General features: G+C 42.2%; 7 non-coding genes across 7 annotated transcripts; 2 read left to right on the top strand and 5 right to left on the bottom strand.

The window, feature by feature from the left end:
- Window positions 1-9,880: 9,880 nt before the first annotated feature.
- Window positions 9,881-9,963, bottom strand: trnal-uaa (transfer RNA leucine (anticodon UAA)). Its single transcript has one exon. It is a non-coding gene; the product is annotated as a tRNA-Leu (tRNA).
- Window positions 9,964-10,630: 667 nt separating this feature from the next.
- On the top strand, window positions 10,631-10,712 carry trnas-uga (transfer RNA serine (anticodon UGA)). Its single transcript has one exon. It is a non-coding gene; the product is annotated as a tRNA-Ser (tRNA).
- Window positions 10,713-11,030: 318 nt separating this feature from the next.
- Window positions 11,031-11,112, bottom strand: trnas-cga (transfer RNA serine (anticodon CGA)). Its single transcript has one exon. It is a non-coding gene; the product is annotated as a tRNA-Ser (tRNA).
- Window positions 11,113-11,449: 337 nt separating this feature from the next.
- trnal-uaa (transfer RNA leucine (anticodon UAA)) lies at window positions 11,450-11,532 on the bottom strand. Its single transcript has one exon. It is a non-coding gene; the product is annotated as a tRNA-Leu (tRNA).
- Window positions 11,533-12,818: 1,286 nt separating this feature from the next.
- On the top strand, window positions 12,819-12,900 carry trnas-uga (transfer RNA serine (anticodon UGA)). The gene has a single exon. It is a non-coding gene; the product is annotated as a tRNA-Ser (tRNA).
- Window positions 12,901-13,218: 318 nt separating this feature from the next.
- trnas-cga (transfer RNA serine (anticodon CGA)) lies at window positions 13,219-13,300 on the bottom strand. Its single transcript has one exon. It is a non-coding gene; the product is annotated as a tRNA-Ser (tRNA).
- A 337-nt stretch (window positions 13,301-13,637) lies between these two features.
- Window positions 13,638-13,720, bottom strand: trnal-uaa (transfer RNA leucine (anticodon UAA)). The gene has a single exon. It is a non-coding gene; the product is annotated as a tRNA-Leu (tRNA).
- Between the last annotated feature and the right edge of the window lie 713 nt (window positions 13,721-14,433).

Genomic DNA, 14,433 nt, shown 5'->3' on the forward strand with positions numbered 1-14,433 from the left:
TGACACACCATCGACACGGCCAGCGCTACTCTGAGAGGTCCTGCTGACACACCATCGACACAGCGCTACTCTGAGAGGTCCTGCTGACACACCATCGACACGGCCAGCGCTACTCTGAGAGGTCCTGCTGACACACCATCGACACGGCCAGCGCTACTGTGAGAGGTCCTGCTGACACACCATCGACACAGCGCTACTCTGAGAGGTCCTGCTGACACACCATCGACACGGCCAGCGCTACTCTGAGAGGTCCTGCTGACACACCATCGACACGGCCAGCGCTACTCTGAGAGGTACTGCTGACACACCATCGACACGGCCAGTGCTACTCTGAGAGGTCCTGCTGACACACCATCAACACGGCCAGCGCTACTGTGAGAGGTCCTGCTGACACACCATCGACACAGCGCTACTCTGAGAGGTCCTGCTGACACACCATCGACACGGCCAGCGCTACTCTGAGAGGTCCTGTTGACACACCATCAACGCAGCGCTACTCTGAGAGGTCCTGCTGACACACCATCGACACGGCCAGCGCTACTCTGAGAGGTCCTGCTGACACACCATCGACACGGCCAGCGCTACTGTGAGAGGTCCTACTGACACACCATCGACACAGCGCTACTCTGAGAGGTCCTGCTGACACACCATCGACACAGCCAGCGCTACTGTGAGAGGTCCTGCTGACACACCATCAACACAGCGCTACTCTGAGAGGTCCTGCTGACACACCATCGACACGGCCAGCGCTACTCTGAGAGGTCCTGCTGACACACCATCGCCACGGCCAGAGCTACTCTGAGAGGTCCTGCTGACACACCATCGACACGGCCAGAGCTACTCTGAGAGGTCCTGCTGACACACCATCGACACAGCCAGCGCTACTTTGAGAGGTCCTGCTGACACACCATCGACACGGCCAGCGCTACTGTGAGAGGTCCTGCTGACACACCATCGACACAGCGCTACTGTGAGAGGTCCTGCTGACACACCATCGACACGGCCAGCGCTACTGTGAGAGGTCCTGCTGACACACCATCGACACAGCGCTACTCTGAGAGGTCCTGCTGACACACCATTGCCACATAAAACACATTTTCTGAAAAGGATTAATAATATAAAGGTTAAACTTACAGAGAATACCAATTTTATTTTGCACGGATGGTTGTAAAATCCCTGTGTTCCCAGGTATGAAACTTTAGAAGCATGTAAAGAGGCACTGGAATACAGAGTAGATAAGAGCATGAAACCTAAAGAAGAAATACTAAATATGATCAAGATAGTTTTAGAAAATAGTTATTTTACATTTATAGAAGTTACAAACAGAATGATGGCACACCAATTGGCTCAAAATGAAGTATGCATTTTGCAAGCATGTATATGGGCAAATAGGAGGAAATGTTATACCCACACACACACTCAAAAGTCTTTAAACCAGAGTTGCACAAGTGATTAATGTAATTAATTAGAAATTCATTGAAAATTGTTGAAAAAACAGGTTTCGCCCAGTCATATTTTTCAAGTTCAGGGCCAATCTAGATTCGACCGATGGACGCGGGAAAGTGCTGAAAAAATGTAAATGATACTGGGGACTCTGTAAGCAGCTGTATCAGAGACAATTATATTTATGTATCTGTTCCTTTGTGGTAAGCACCTCGACACTTAAACTTTTTGTGTGCGAATGACTTTCTAAAAAAATGTATATATATATATATATATATATATATTGGACTTATTATCATATGAAAATTCACAGACAGTTGAAATAACTAAATCCACACCCTCAATACACCTGATTTTAACGACAGTAGTTTTGTTGTAGTTGCTAATATAAAATTAAACACTCAAAAGCCACAATTAAACCTTAATCCCACTCTCAATCTATTTTCCCTTTTATCATCAACCAATGGAAATAAAATATTGAGAAATAAAATCACTTTTTTAATATATATTTTTTTGAAGATTGATTTGTTCATAATTGAGATCAACGGCAAAATACCCCGAACCCTCATTTGTCATGCCAGACAATGATATCTCACGGCTTGGAGCTCTTCTTACTCTCCTCTTCCTCATCCTTGTGGAAAATCTCTCTGTCTCGTTTTCTCCAGCACATCTTAACGCTGTCCATCTGAAACTTCTTGGAGTTTCTTGAAATCACCCCCATTGGGGTAAAAGGGAGACAGGATTAGGGACCTGCCTGTCCCCAGGGTGGTTCTGCATTGACACGCACACCAGTGTGTGTGTCTGGGGTACCAGTTGTTTGGGGAACTGCCTATAGCATGGGGTCATGATTGACAAGTGGGGGTCCCATGGGTGTTTCTTACGGGTTTAATTTGGGATGATGATAGGAAGATGACTCTTGTGTGGGCGGGATAAGGGAACGATTACTATTTGTGAGAGCAGTGCCTGGGCGGGGCCATGCTTTGTTAAGGTACTGAGATGCTATTTTGGTGAGGGGCATTGATGTGACCTTGTACATTACAGTAAGCCTGGTAAATAGGGTGCAGCGAGGGTATTGAAAGTCAAATTTGAATTGCACTTTCAGAGGCTTGCTGCAATCAAAAAAGTGTTCCTCTGTATTTATGACATGACTGCTCTCTGAGTCCCTGCACATTGAGCTGAACAGGAGCGCAGACTGAACAGGGATCCTTACCTTTATAGCAGAAGGAGGGGCGCTTCACACTGCAATCCAAATCATTCCATTTACCCCTGGAATGATGATCAACTCCTAATAACATCGCAGCACACTTCCCATTGCCTCCCACGTTATCCGGTTGCCCGGTATTCAAGTTGTGAAATGTGCAGTTATCCCCCTGGTGTGACCACTTCCAGGGCTCATTTAACAGGCCTATCCAGAAGGGCGTGCCCTGCGCTTTCTTCACTAGGTCTGCATTTTCACTGGTGTTCTCTACAGTACTGCTGAGCTTCAGTCCAGGTTTTCAGTTCTTCAATCAGGGTGTATCTCTCAGTGATGTTGCTGGTCTCTGTAAACACAAACAGCACATCAAATCTGTAAAAATAATAACAGTAACAACAAACATGTCCATGACATTAATCACCTGTCAAAGCTGGAAATATAACATCAGAGCAATCAGTAACATAATGAAAGTGTAGTTCTCCAGGAGCTACAAACACATGGTACATTTGTTTATTTAGCAGATGCCTTTATCCAAGGAAACTTACAGAGACAAGGGTGTGTGAACTATGCATCAGCTGCAGAGTCACTTATAACTATGTTTCACCTGAAAGACGGAGCACAAGGAGGTTAAGTGACTTGCTCAGGGTCACACAATGAGTCAGTGGCTGAGGTGGGATTTGAACAGGGACCTCCAGGTTACAAGCCCTTTTCTTTAACCACTGGATCACACAGCTCTGTCACTGTTAGTGATATATTTTTCGTGTGGCTCTATAAGAACTCAGTGTGTCTTAGCCAGAGAGGTTGAACTGCTGCTGCTGCTGCTGCTACTACTACTACTAATAATAGTTTTTGTGATCAAGTAATATGGAAATGTGAGAAATATCACATCGCAAAGACACTGCTTGAAGGCAAGTGGTCTGTCTGTACAAGACACCACCTGTAATGAAACTTTATAGGGAGAATCATAGAATACAACTCTGTACCAACTAATAAGACCCTGTTTCAAAGCATGGGGTCAGTATTTTTGATATAGCGAGAGGGTAAAACAATGCACCAGCAAAGGGGTTCATTTTTAATGGCAACTTAAGTAAGGGAATCAAAGAAAGAATACAGCTGTGTACCAAACATTAAGACAACAGCTGTCACGTGTACTGTCTCTATGCAGCGTAACTTCAAAAGTAACATGACCTCAATATGGCAGCCATGTTAGGTCAGAGGTCAATGCCATGATCACCAACACGACAATACCTCACATGGGCTCCGAGGCTTTCGCACTGTGGGAGAGTCATTACAATACCTCACATGGGTTCAGAGGCTTTCACACTGTGGGAAAGTCATTACAATACCTCACATGGGTTCAGAGGCTTTCGCACTGTGGGAGAGTCACTACAATACCTCACATGGGCTCCGAGGCTTTCACACTGTGGGAGAGTCACTATAATACCTCACATGGGTTCCGAGGCTTTCACACTGTGGGAGAGTCACTACAATACCTCACATGGGTTCAGAGGCTTTCACACTATGGGAGAGTCACTACAATACCTCACATGGGTTCAGAGGCTTTCACACTGTGGGAGAGTCACTACAATACCTCACATGGGCTCCAAGGCTTTCACACTGTGGGAGAGTCATTACAATACCTCACATGGGCTCCAAGGCTTTCACACTGTGGGAGAGTCACTACAATACCTCACATGGGCTCTGAGGCTTTCACACTGTGGGAGAGTCAATACAATACCTCACATGGGTTCAGAGGCTTTCACACTGTGGGAGAGTCACTACAATACCTCACATGGGCTCTGAGGCTTTCACACTGTGGGAGAGTCACTACAATACCTCACATGGGCTCCGAGGCTTTCACACTGTGGGAGAGTCACTATAATACCTCACATGGGCTCCGAGGCTTTCACACTGTGGGAGAGTCACTACAATACCTCACATGGGTTCAGAGGCTTTCACACTGTGGGAGAGTCACTACAATACCTCACATGGGCCCCGAGGCTTTCACACTGTGGGAGAGTCACTACAATACCTCACATGGGCTCCAAGGCTTTCACACTGTGGGAGAGTCATTACAATACCTCACATGGGCTCCGAGGCTTTCACACTGTGGGAGAGTCACTACAATACCTCACATGGGCTCCGAGGCTTTCACACTGTGGGAGAGTCTCTCCAATACCTCACATGGGCTCCAAGGCTTTTGCACTGTGGGAGAGTCACTACAATACCTCACAAGGGCTCCGAGGCTTTCACACTGGGAGAGTCACTACAATACCTCACATGGGCTCCGAGGCTTTCACACTGGGAGAGTCACTACAATACCTAACATGGGCTCCAAGGCTTTCACACTGTGGGAGAGTCATTACAATACCTCACATGGGCTCCGAGGCTTTCACACTGTGGGAGAGTCACTACAATACCTCACATGGGCTCCGAGGCTTTCACACTGTGGGAGAGTCACTACAATACCTCACATGGGCTCCAAGGCTTTCACACTGTGGGAGAGTCATTACAATACCTCACATGGGCTCCGAGGCTTTCACACTGTGGGAGAGTCACTACAATACCTCACATGGGCTCCGAGGCTTTCACACTGTGGGAGAGTCTCTCCAATACCTCACATGGGCTCCAAGGCTTTCGCACTGTGGGAGAGTCACTACAATACCTCACATGGGCTCCGAGGCTTTCACACTGGGAGAGTCACTACAATACCTCACATGGGCTCCGAGGCTTTCACACTGGGAGAGTCACTACAATACCTAACATGGGCTCCAAGGCTTTCACACTGTGGGAGAGTCACTACAATACCTCACATGGGCTCCAAGGCTTTCACACTGTGGGAGAGTCACTACAATACCTCACATGGGCTCCAAGGCTTTCACACTGTGAGAGAGTCATTACAATACCTCACATGGGCTCCAAGGCTTTCACACTGTGGGAGAGTCACTACAATACCTCACATGGGCTCCAAGGCTTTCACACTGTGGGAGAGTCATTACAATACCTCACATGGGCTCCGAGGCTTTCACACTGTGGGAGAGTCTCTACAATACCTCACATGGGCTCCAAGGCTTTCACACTGTGGGACAGTCACTACAATACCTCACATGGGCTCCAAGGCTTTCGCACTGTGGGAGAGTCACTACAATACCTCACATGGGCTCCGAGGCTTTCACACTGTGGGAGAGTCATTACAATACCTCACATGGGCTCCAAGGCTTTCACACTGTGGGAGAGTCACTACAATACCTCACATGGGCTCCGAGGCTTTCACACTGTGGGAGAGTCACTACAATACCTCACATGGGCTCCGAGGCTTTCACACTGTGGGAGAGTCATTACAATACCTCACATGGGCTCTGAGGCTTTCACACTGTGGGAGAGTCTCTACAATACCTCACATGGGCTCCGAGGCTTTCACACTGTGGGAGAGTCACTACAATACCTCACATGGGCTCCGAGGCTTTCACACTGTGGGAGAGTCACTACAATACCTCACATGAGCTCCGAGGCTTTCACACTGTGGGAGAGTCACTACAATACCTCACATGGGCTCCGAGGCTATCACACTGTGAGAGACTCAGCTTTGCAACCAAACTGGCATGAAAGGGTTAATCTTTGTTAAATGACACCCACAGTCGAACCTGATCTAGAGAATCACAGAATACAGCTGTGTACTGACGAGGAAGCCAGTAGCTTGAGGCAATGGCAATAGCTGTTTGCAAACTTATACAAACTGCCCTTAAGAGGATAATAAAAATAACGAATATGTATAAAATAGGAGAAGATAGATCTTCACCTTTATATAATATAGGAGCAGCTAGATCTCCACCTTTATATAATATAGAAGCAGCTAGATCTCCACCTTTATATAATATAGGAGCAGCTAGATCTCCACCTTTATATAATATAGGAGCAGCTAGATCTTCACCTTTATATAATATAGGAGCAGCCAGATCTTCACCTTTATATAATTTAGGAGCAGCTAGATCTTCACCTTTATATAATATAGGAGCAGCTAGATCTTCACCTTTATATAATTTAGGAGCAGCTAGATCTTCACCTTTATATAATTTAGGAGCAGCTAGATCTTCACCTTTATATAATATAGGAGCAGCCAGATCTTCACCTTTGTACCACTGGAAGCCCTCTTCTCACTGCAGACTCGTCCTCCCACTGGCCTGCTGGATTGACAGCAGCACAGAAGAGGCCTGCCGTTCAGTTGTAGTAGGTGACACCACCACTGTTAGACCACTGCCAGTTCTCTTAGTCATGATACAGCCTGATCCAGGCATTCTCTTGTGTAGAATATTTTGCAAGATTTAAGAGCTGCTCTGCTCTTTCCTGGCTGCGCACAGTGGCCAGGTCTGTGTGCTTCTCTCTACAGTAGCTCTGAGCTTCAGACCAGCTCATCTCAGTATTCTCATAGTAATATCTTCTGAACTAAAGTTTGAAGCAGGACAAAAAACTTAAATAAAATAAAATGAACACAATTAAATAAAAGGGCTTTTTAAAACAATTCAATATTTCAAGTCATGATGGCAAGGATAGTACAGCAGGAAATCAAAGGCACACAGGGATTAGAATGAGGTTTTCTTGTCATCAGTTATATATATATATATATATATATATATATGATGCATTTTCACTACCACGTTATCAAGAGGAATGGTAGGTCCTTGCGCCAAGTTACAGCAAAGTGCCAGAACTGCCAGTGATGATATGATGGGACTATCTATACAGCACAGATAGTTTATGGGTTTTCAGGGTAGGTTTTGGCACAGCAAAAGTAAATCAGCCAAAAGCACCATTCCACATTTAATTTGTAGTTCCCAACACTCATACGTGAAATGTAGAAAAAAAAGTAAGTACCTGTTTGTTTGTGACAGAGATCGAATGATTCTTGGTGTTAGATCTCCCTCTCGACCTGCCAGAGCGCTGTGTAAAGGGAACAGAATACCCTGGACTAAATGGCACGACAGTTTATTCCCAGGGTTAGGTGGAAGTCGGCCATCTAGACAGGGGGCAGAGCTACGGTACACAAAACCAATGACCTGGACGGGAAACGGCATGGCATCCGTGGATTGGAAGAGCAGATGTGCTCGTTGACCAAGGGGTCATGGGTGACATTATAAAAAAGGGGATGTAGTGATGTGATCTGTTCCTTTGTGAATGTTAAATGACCAGAAGGAGAACCTGTGCTGTGAAACGTGAGTGTTTTGTTTGTTTTTTGGGTAACACTTTATATTAAAGTGCTGCTTATTAATGTTTTATACATATATAATAGATACTTAACTATGTTATAGATTGTTAATAAAGCATTGTAGATGGTTTATAACCATGCAATAGCCATAGACGGAATTACGTTTAAACATCCCAAAGTAAAATAGGTGGCTAAAAACTGTCCCCTTTATAAAAATGTAATTCCGTCTATGGCTATTGCATGGTTGTAAACAATCTACAATGTTTTATTAACACTCTATAACATAGTTATTAAGCATCTATTATATTAGAGTCAGTTTCAGGTAAATCACTCAGGATAGATGCTTTAATCAAACACTGTGGTAACCTTTTTATAAGTGTTTTTAAAACACATCAATGATCCTGTGTTTTGTGTTATGAAAGCATTTGATTTGTTTGAAGGGGGAGCTAGGAGATTTGCATTTTCCATTTGCTTAGCAGGGTTAGCAGCAGGGCTATGCAAAGTAGTGCAGTTCCCCTGCTTTCAAACTAAAGCCTTTTTGTGTTTCTACACATTCATTCTGTGCAACATTTGAGCATTTTAGTGTCTTTCTATACAGAATGTGTATTTATGAGAGAATTACAAATATGTATTGCTCTATGTATGTAAAATCTACAGTATAGCAATAATTATACATTTTAAAATAATATATTCCAGAATATTTCTCATATATATATAATTTATTTTTTAGCAGACGCCCTTATCCAGGGAGACTTACAATTGTTACAAGATATCACATTATTTTTACATACAATTGCCCATTTATACAGTTGGGTTTTTACTGGAGCAATTTAGGTAAAGTACCTTGCTCAAGGGTACAGCAGCAGTGTCCCCACTGGGGATTGAACCCACAACCCTCTGGTCAAGAGTCCAGAGCCCTAACCACTACTCCACACTGCTGCAATCATATATTTATATATTTGCATTTGTGAATATCAACAAATAGATATAGACAAATACATCCACAAAGTCTTACCTTATCATTCAAAGCAGCACCAAGGTTCTCCTCTCCAGCTGGCAACACACTGACAATATGACAACTCAGCTTTCAAATGATATCCTGAGTGTGATGGGAGGAGCCAAAGACAACACCCAATGACATCACACTTTACAAAGTGACTCTCACTCCCATATAATATATGGCAGATTAGAGGGAGCAGAGGTAGTGTGGGATATTTATGTAGTTATTTATTTATCTTGATATTTATTTATTTATCACTATCATATAAATACTGACATTTAATACTGTATGAAAAGAAAATAAATATTCAACAGTTCTTGTTCAATTTGTATATTAGTGAGGATTTTTGTACATAAAGGTTATCATGCTTTCATATATTTTTACATTCAAATTAAAAAATATATATTGTAACGACCGGGACAATTGCTTTGTTGCAGGACTTGTTGTCTGTTCTGTGAAAGGTCTCTATTACTTACTGTACTGTAAATTTAATCAAAACGAGTATGAGTATAGCGTTTTTCAATATCACTTGCATGGCAGGGATAATCTGACTTTATTACCCAACTATGTTATTGATGAATGACCATAATTCATTTGGGAGTCACTTTAATGTATTGTGCAGTATAAAATGAAACATAAAAATGAATTTTAATACACTCAATCTCTGTTTGATGGCTATAAAATCAATATATTGTATAGGATAAATTGTATACACATGGATCGCATCCCGAGGTTTAACATTAAACCAGTTCCAAAGAACCGGGAGCTGGTCGCGGTAATCATGTGGAAGGCAAAGTGGGCTACAATGAACACACCTGCCTCTGTTTAAACTGTGTCAGATGTTTATTTTAACTGCACTAGGACAGATTCCTTTGACACGTTATGAATGTTAATAAGCCTAATTAGAAGTTACAGTGGTTTGATTTCATATTCACCAATCCAAACTACAGAAGCAATAGCGTGTTGAATGTGCTCACTATAGTATATCTTCCAAACATCCTTGATGCTCTATACGATTTTTATCAATAAAAAGTGCATCTACCAGAAGTGGGGCTCGAACCGACGCGGACATACGTCCATTGGATCTTAAGTCGAACGCCTTAACCACTCGGCCATCCTGGTTCTAGTCGCTAACAAAAATATCTTGTTTCAGGTTCCCTGTCTTCAATGAAGGCGTTTCCATGCGTGCTGCTTGCTTTCTTTCATTCTGTCTTTCCTTCGTTCATTCCTTCGTTCATTCTTTCTTTCAAATAATGTTTTAGGGCAGTATATATCCATACATGTTGTTTGTTTGTAAATAACACACGTTTGTAAAACTTACAATTACGTCTCACCCGAAGGACGGAGCACAAGGAGGTTAAGTGACTTGCTCAGAGTCACACAATGAGCCAGTGACTGAGGTGGGATTTAAACCAGAGACCTCCTGGTTACAAGACCATTTCTTTAACCACTGGACCACATAGCCTTAAAGTGACCGATAGCTTTGTTCACATATTAAAATGCTCTTTTCAGGATTCCCGCATATTCTGAAATGCACAACATAATATGGCAATGAAATGAAAGGGAAATAACTGCTTTCATTCCTCTGGTCTTGTATTGTCACGCTGTCTGCTATCTATATGAAAGTGTCCTAGTCACCTAAAGGATAAGGCACTGGCCTCCTAAACCAGGGATTGTGATTTCGAGTCAATGTTTTATTAAAAACGAACATTATTTCTATTTGTTATTTGGCTGTGATGTGTTTATAGATCTTGATATCTGCTATTGCCACGCTTTTGCTGAGCATAAAGTAGTCGTGGCCGAGTGGTTAAGGCGATGGACTTGAAATCCATTGGGGTCTCCCCGCGCAGGTTCAAATCCTGCCGACTACGTACACGTTTTGTACGTCCTTATTCTTATTTCTTATAGGTCTGTTAAGCTTAAAGGTCTATATTACTTGCCGTACTGTAAATTTCTTCAAAACTAGTATGTGTATAACTGTTTTCAAAATCGCATGCATGGAAGGGTTAATATGACTTTATTACCCAACTATGTCATTGATGAGTGAGCAGAATTAATTTGGGAGTCACTTTAATGTATTAATACACTCAATCTCTGTTTGATGGCTATACAATCAAAATATTGTATTGGCTTAATTGTATAAATAAATGTGCGGTCATAATTCCAGTCACCAGAGCACGAAAACACAACGTAGTCGGCAGGATTTGAACCTGCGCGGGGAGACCCCAATGGATTTCGAGTCCATCGCCTTAACCACTCGGCCACGACTACACATGGTTCGGTTTCTGAGGTTTAACATTAAACCAGTTCCAAAGAACCGGGAGCTGGTCGTGGTAATCATGTGGAAGGCAAAGTGGGCTACAATGAACACACCTGCCTCTGTTTAAACTGTGTCAGATGTTTATTTTAACTGCACTAGGACAGATTCCTTTGACACGTTATGAATGTTAATAAGCCTAATTAGAAGTTACAGTGGTTTGATTTCATATTCACCAATCCAAACTACAGAAGCAATAGCGTGTTGAATGTGCTCACTACAGTATATTAGGAGGACATCTTCCAAACATCCTTGATGCTCTATACGATTTTTATCAATAAAAAGTGCATCTACCAGAAGTGGGGCTCGAACCCACGCGGACATACGTCCATTGGAGCTTAAGTCCAACGACTTAACCACTCGGCCATCCTGGTTCTGGTCACTAACGAAAATAACTTGTTTCAGGTTCCCTGTCTTCAATGAAGGCGTTTCCATGCGTGCTTGCTTGCTTGCTTGCTTGCTTGCTTTTTCTTTCTTTCTTTCTTTCTTTCTTTCTTTCTTTCTTTCTTTCTTTCTTTCTTTCTTTCTTTCTAATACAGTTTTAGGGCAGTATATATACGTACATGTTGTTTTGTAAATAACACAAGTTTGCAAAACGATTTCCTATTCTCTTTGCCTGTTCTGAGTCAAAGAAAACGGTAATTTCATGTCCGTCAGTTCTTTATTTTGTCGAAGGAACGAATTCTGGCAGAAACATCTCACGGGGAACTCCTGTAATCGGTACATTAACCAGCTCAGGAAGCTGCTCTGTAGCACAATCAGGGAACGCGTTCGGCTATTGCCCGAAAGGTTGGTGGTTCAAGCCTACTCAGGGACCATGCTTTCTGGATTTCATAAGAAACCTGCAATGTAATGAACAAAACTATTTCCTCACTTTATTATTATTATTACTATTTATTAGCAGATGCCCTTATCCAGGGTGACTTACAATTGTTACTTTATCCATTCTAACAAAAGAGAAACCAAAACTTGTGTTATTTATTTCAAATTAAAGAAAAAAATATTAAAAAAACACAATTCTTCCTGTCTCAACAATTGACCACTGAAAGGTTTGTTCAATATTCTTCCAAATTCGTTTCTTAACAAATTACATTGCGCTAATTATTTGTTTATTTAGCAGACACCTTTACCCAAGGCGACTTACAGAGAGACTAGGGTGTGTGAACTATGTATCAGCTGCAGAGTCACTTACAATTACGTCTCACCCGAAAGACGGAGCACAATGAGGTTAAGTGACTTGCTCAGAGTCACACAATGAGCCAGTGACTGAGGTGGGATTTAAACCAGAGACCTCCTGGTTACAAGACCATTTCTTTAACCACTGGACCACATAGCCTTAAAGTGACCGATAGCTTTGTTCACATATTAAAATGCTGTTTTCAGGATTCCCGCATATTCTGAAATGCACAACATAATATGGCAATGAAATGAAAGGGAAATAACTGCTTTCATTCCTCTGGTCTTGTATTGTCACGCTGTCTGCTATCTATATGAAAGTGTCCTAGTCACCTAAAGGATAAGGCACTGGCCTCCTAAACCAGGGATTGTGATTTCGAGTCAATGTTTTATTAAAAACGAACATTATTTCTATTTGTTATTTGGCTGTGATGTGTTTATAGATCTTGATATCTGCTATTGCCACGCTTTTGCTGAGCATAAAGTAGTCGTGGCCGAGTGGTTAAGGCGATGGACTTGAAATCCATTGGGGTCTCCCCGCGCAGGTTCAAATCCTGCCGACTACGTACACGTTTTGTACGTCCTTATTCTTATTTCTTATAGGTCTGTTAAGCTTAAAGGTCTATATTACTTGCCGTACTGTAAATTTCTTCAAAACTAGTATGTGTATAACTGTTTTCAAAATCGCATGCATGGAAGGGTTAATATGACTTTATTACCCAACTATGTCATTGATGAGTGAGCAGAATTAATTTGGGAGTCACTTTAATGTATTAATACACTCAATCTCTGTTTGATGGCTATACAATCAACATATTGTATTGGCTTAATTTTATAAATAAATGTGCGGTCATAATTCCAGTCACCAGAGCACGAAAACACAACGTAGTCGGCAGGATTTGAACCTGCGCGGGGAGACCCCAATGGATTTCGAGTCCATCGCCTTAACCACTCGGCCACGACTACACATGGTTCGGTTTCTGAGGTTTAACATTAAACCAGTTCCAAAGAACCGGGAGCTGGTCGTGGTAATCATGTGGAAGGCAAAGTGGGCTACAATGAACACACCTGCCTCTGTTTAAACTGTGTCAGATGTTTATTTTAACTGCACTAGGACAGATTCCTTTGACACGTTATGAATGTTAATAAGCCTAATTAGAAGTTACAGTGGTTTGATTTCATATTCACCAATCCAAACTACAGAAGCAATAGCGTGTTGAATGTGCTCACTACAGTATATTAGGAGGACATCTTCCAAACATCCTTGATGCTCTATACGATTTTTATCAATAAAAAGTGCATCTACCAGAAGTGGGGCTCGAACCCACGCGGACATACGTCCATTGGAGCTTAAGTCCAACGACTTAACCACTCGGCCATCCTGGTTCTGGTCACTAACGAAAATAACTTGTTTCAGGTTCCCTGTCTTCAATGAAGGCGTTTCCATGCGTGCTTGCTTGCTTGCTTGCTTGCTTTTTCTTTCTTTCTTTCTTTCTTTCTTTCTTTCTTTCTTTCTTTCTTTCTTTCTTTCTTTCTTTCTTTCTTTCTAATACAGTTTTAGGGCAGTATATATACGTACATGTTGTTTTGTAAATAACACAAGTTTGCAAAACGATTTCCTATTCTCTTTGCCTGTTCTGAGTCAAAGAAAACGGTAATTTCATGTCCGTCAGTTCTTTATTTTGTCGAAGGATCGAATTCTGGCAGAAACATCTCACGGGGAACTCCTGTAATCGGTACATTAATCAGCTCAGGAAGCTGCTCTGTAGCACAATCAGGGAACGCGTTCGGCTATTGCCCGAAAGGTTGGTGGTTCCAGCCTACTCAGGGACCATGCTTTCTGGATTTCATAAGAAACCTGCAATGTAATGAACAAAACTATTTCCTCACTTTATTATTATTATTACTATTTATTAGCAGATGCCCTTATCCAGGGTGACTTACAATTGTTACTTTATCCATTCTAACAAAAGAGAAACCAAAACTTGTGTTATTTATTTCAAATTAAAGAAAAAAATATTAAAAAAACACAATTCTTCCTGTCTCAACAATTGACCACTGAAAGGTTTGTTCAATATTCTTCCAAATTCGTTTCTTAA

The sequence above is a fragment of the Acipenser ruthenus genome, chromosome 41 (assembly GCF_902713425.1).
Source record: "Acipenser ruthenus chromosome 41, fAciRut3.2 maternal haplotype, whole genome shotgun sequence".
In the NCBI taxonomy this organism is placed as follows: Eukaryota; Metazoa; Chordata; class Actinopteri; order Acipenseriformes; family Acipenseridae; genus Acipenser; species Acipenser ruthenus.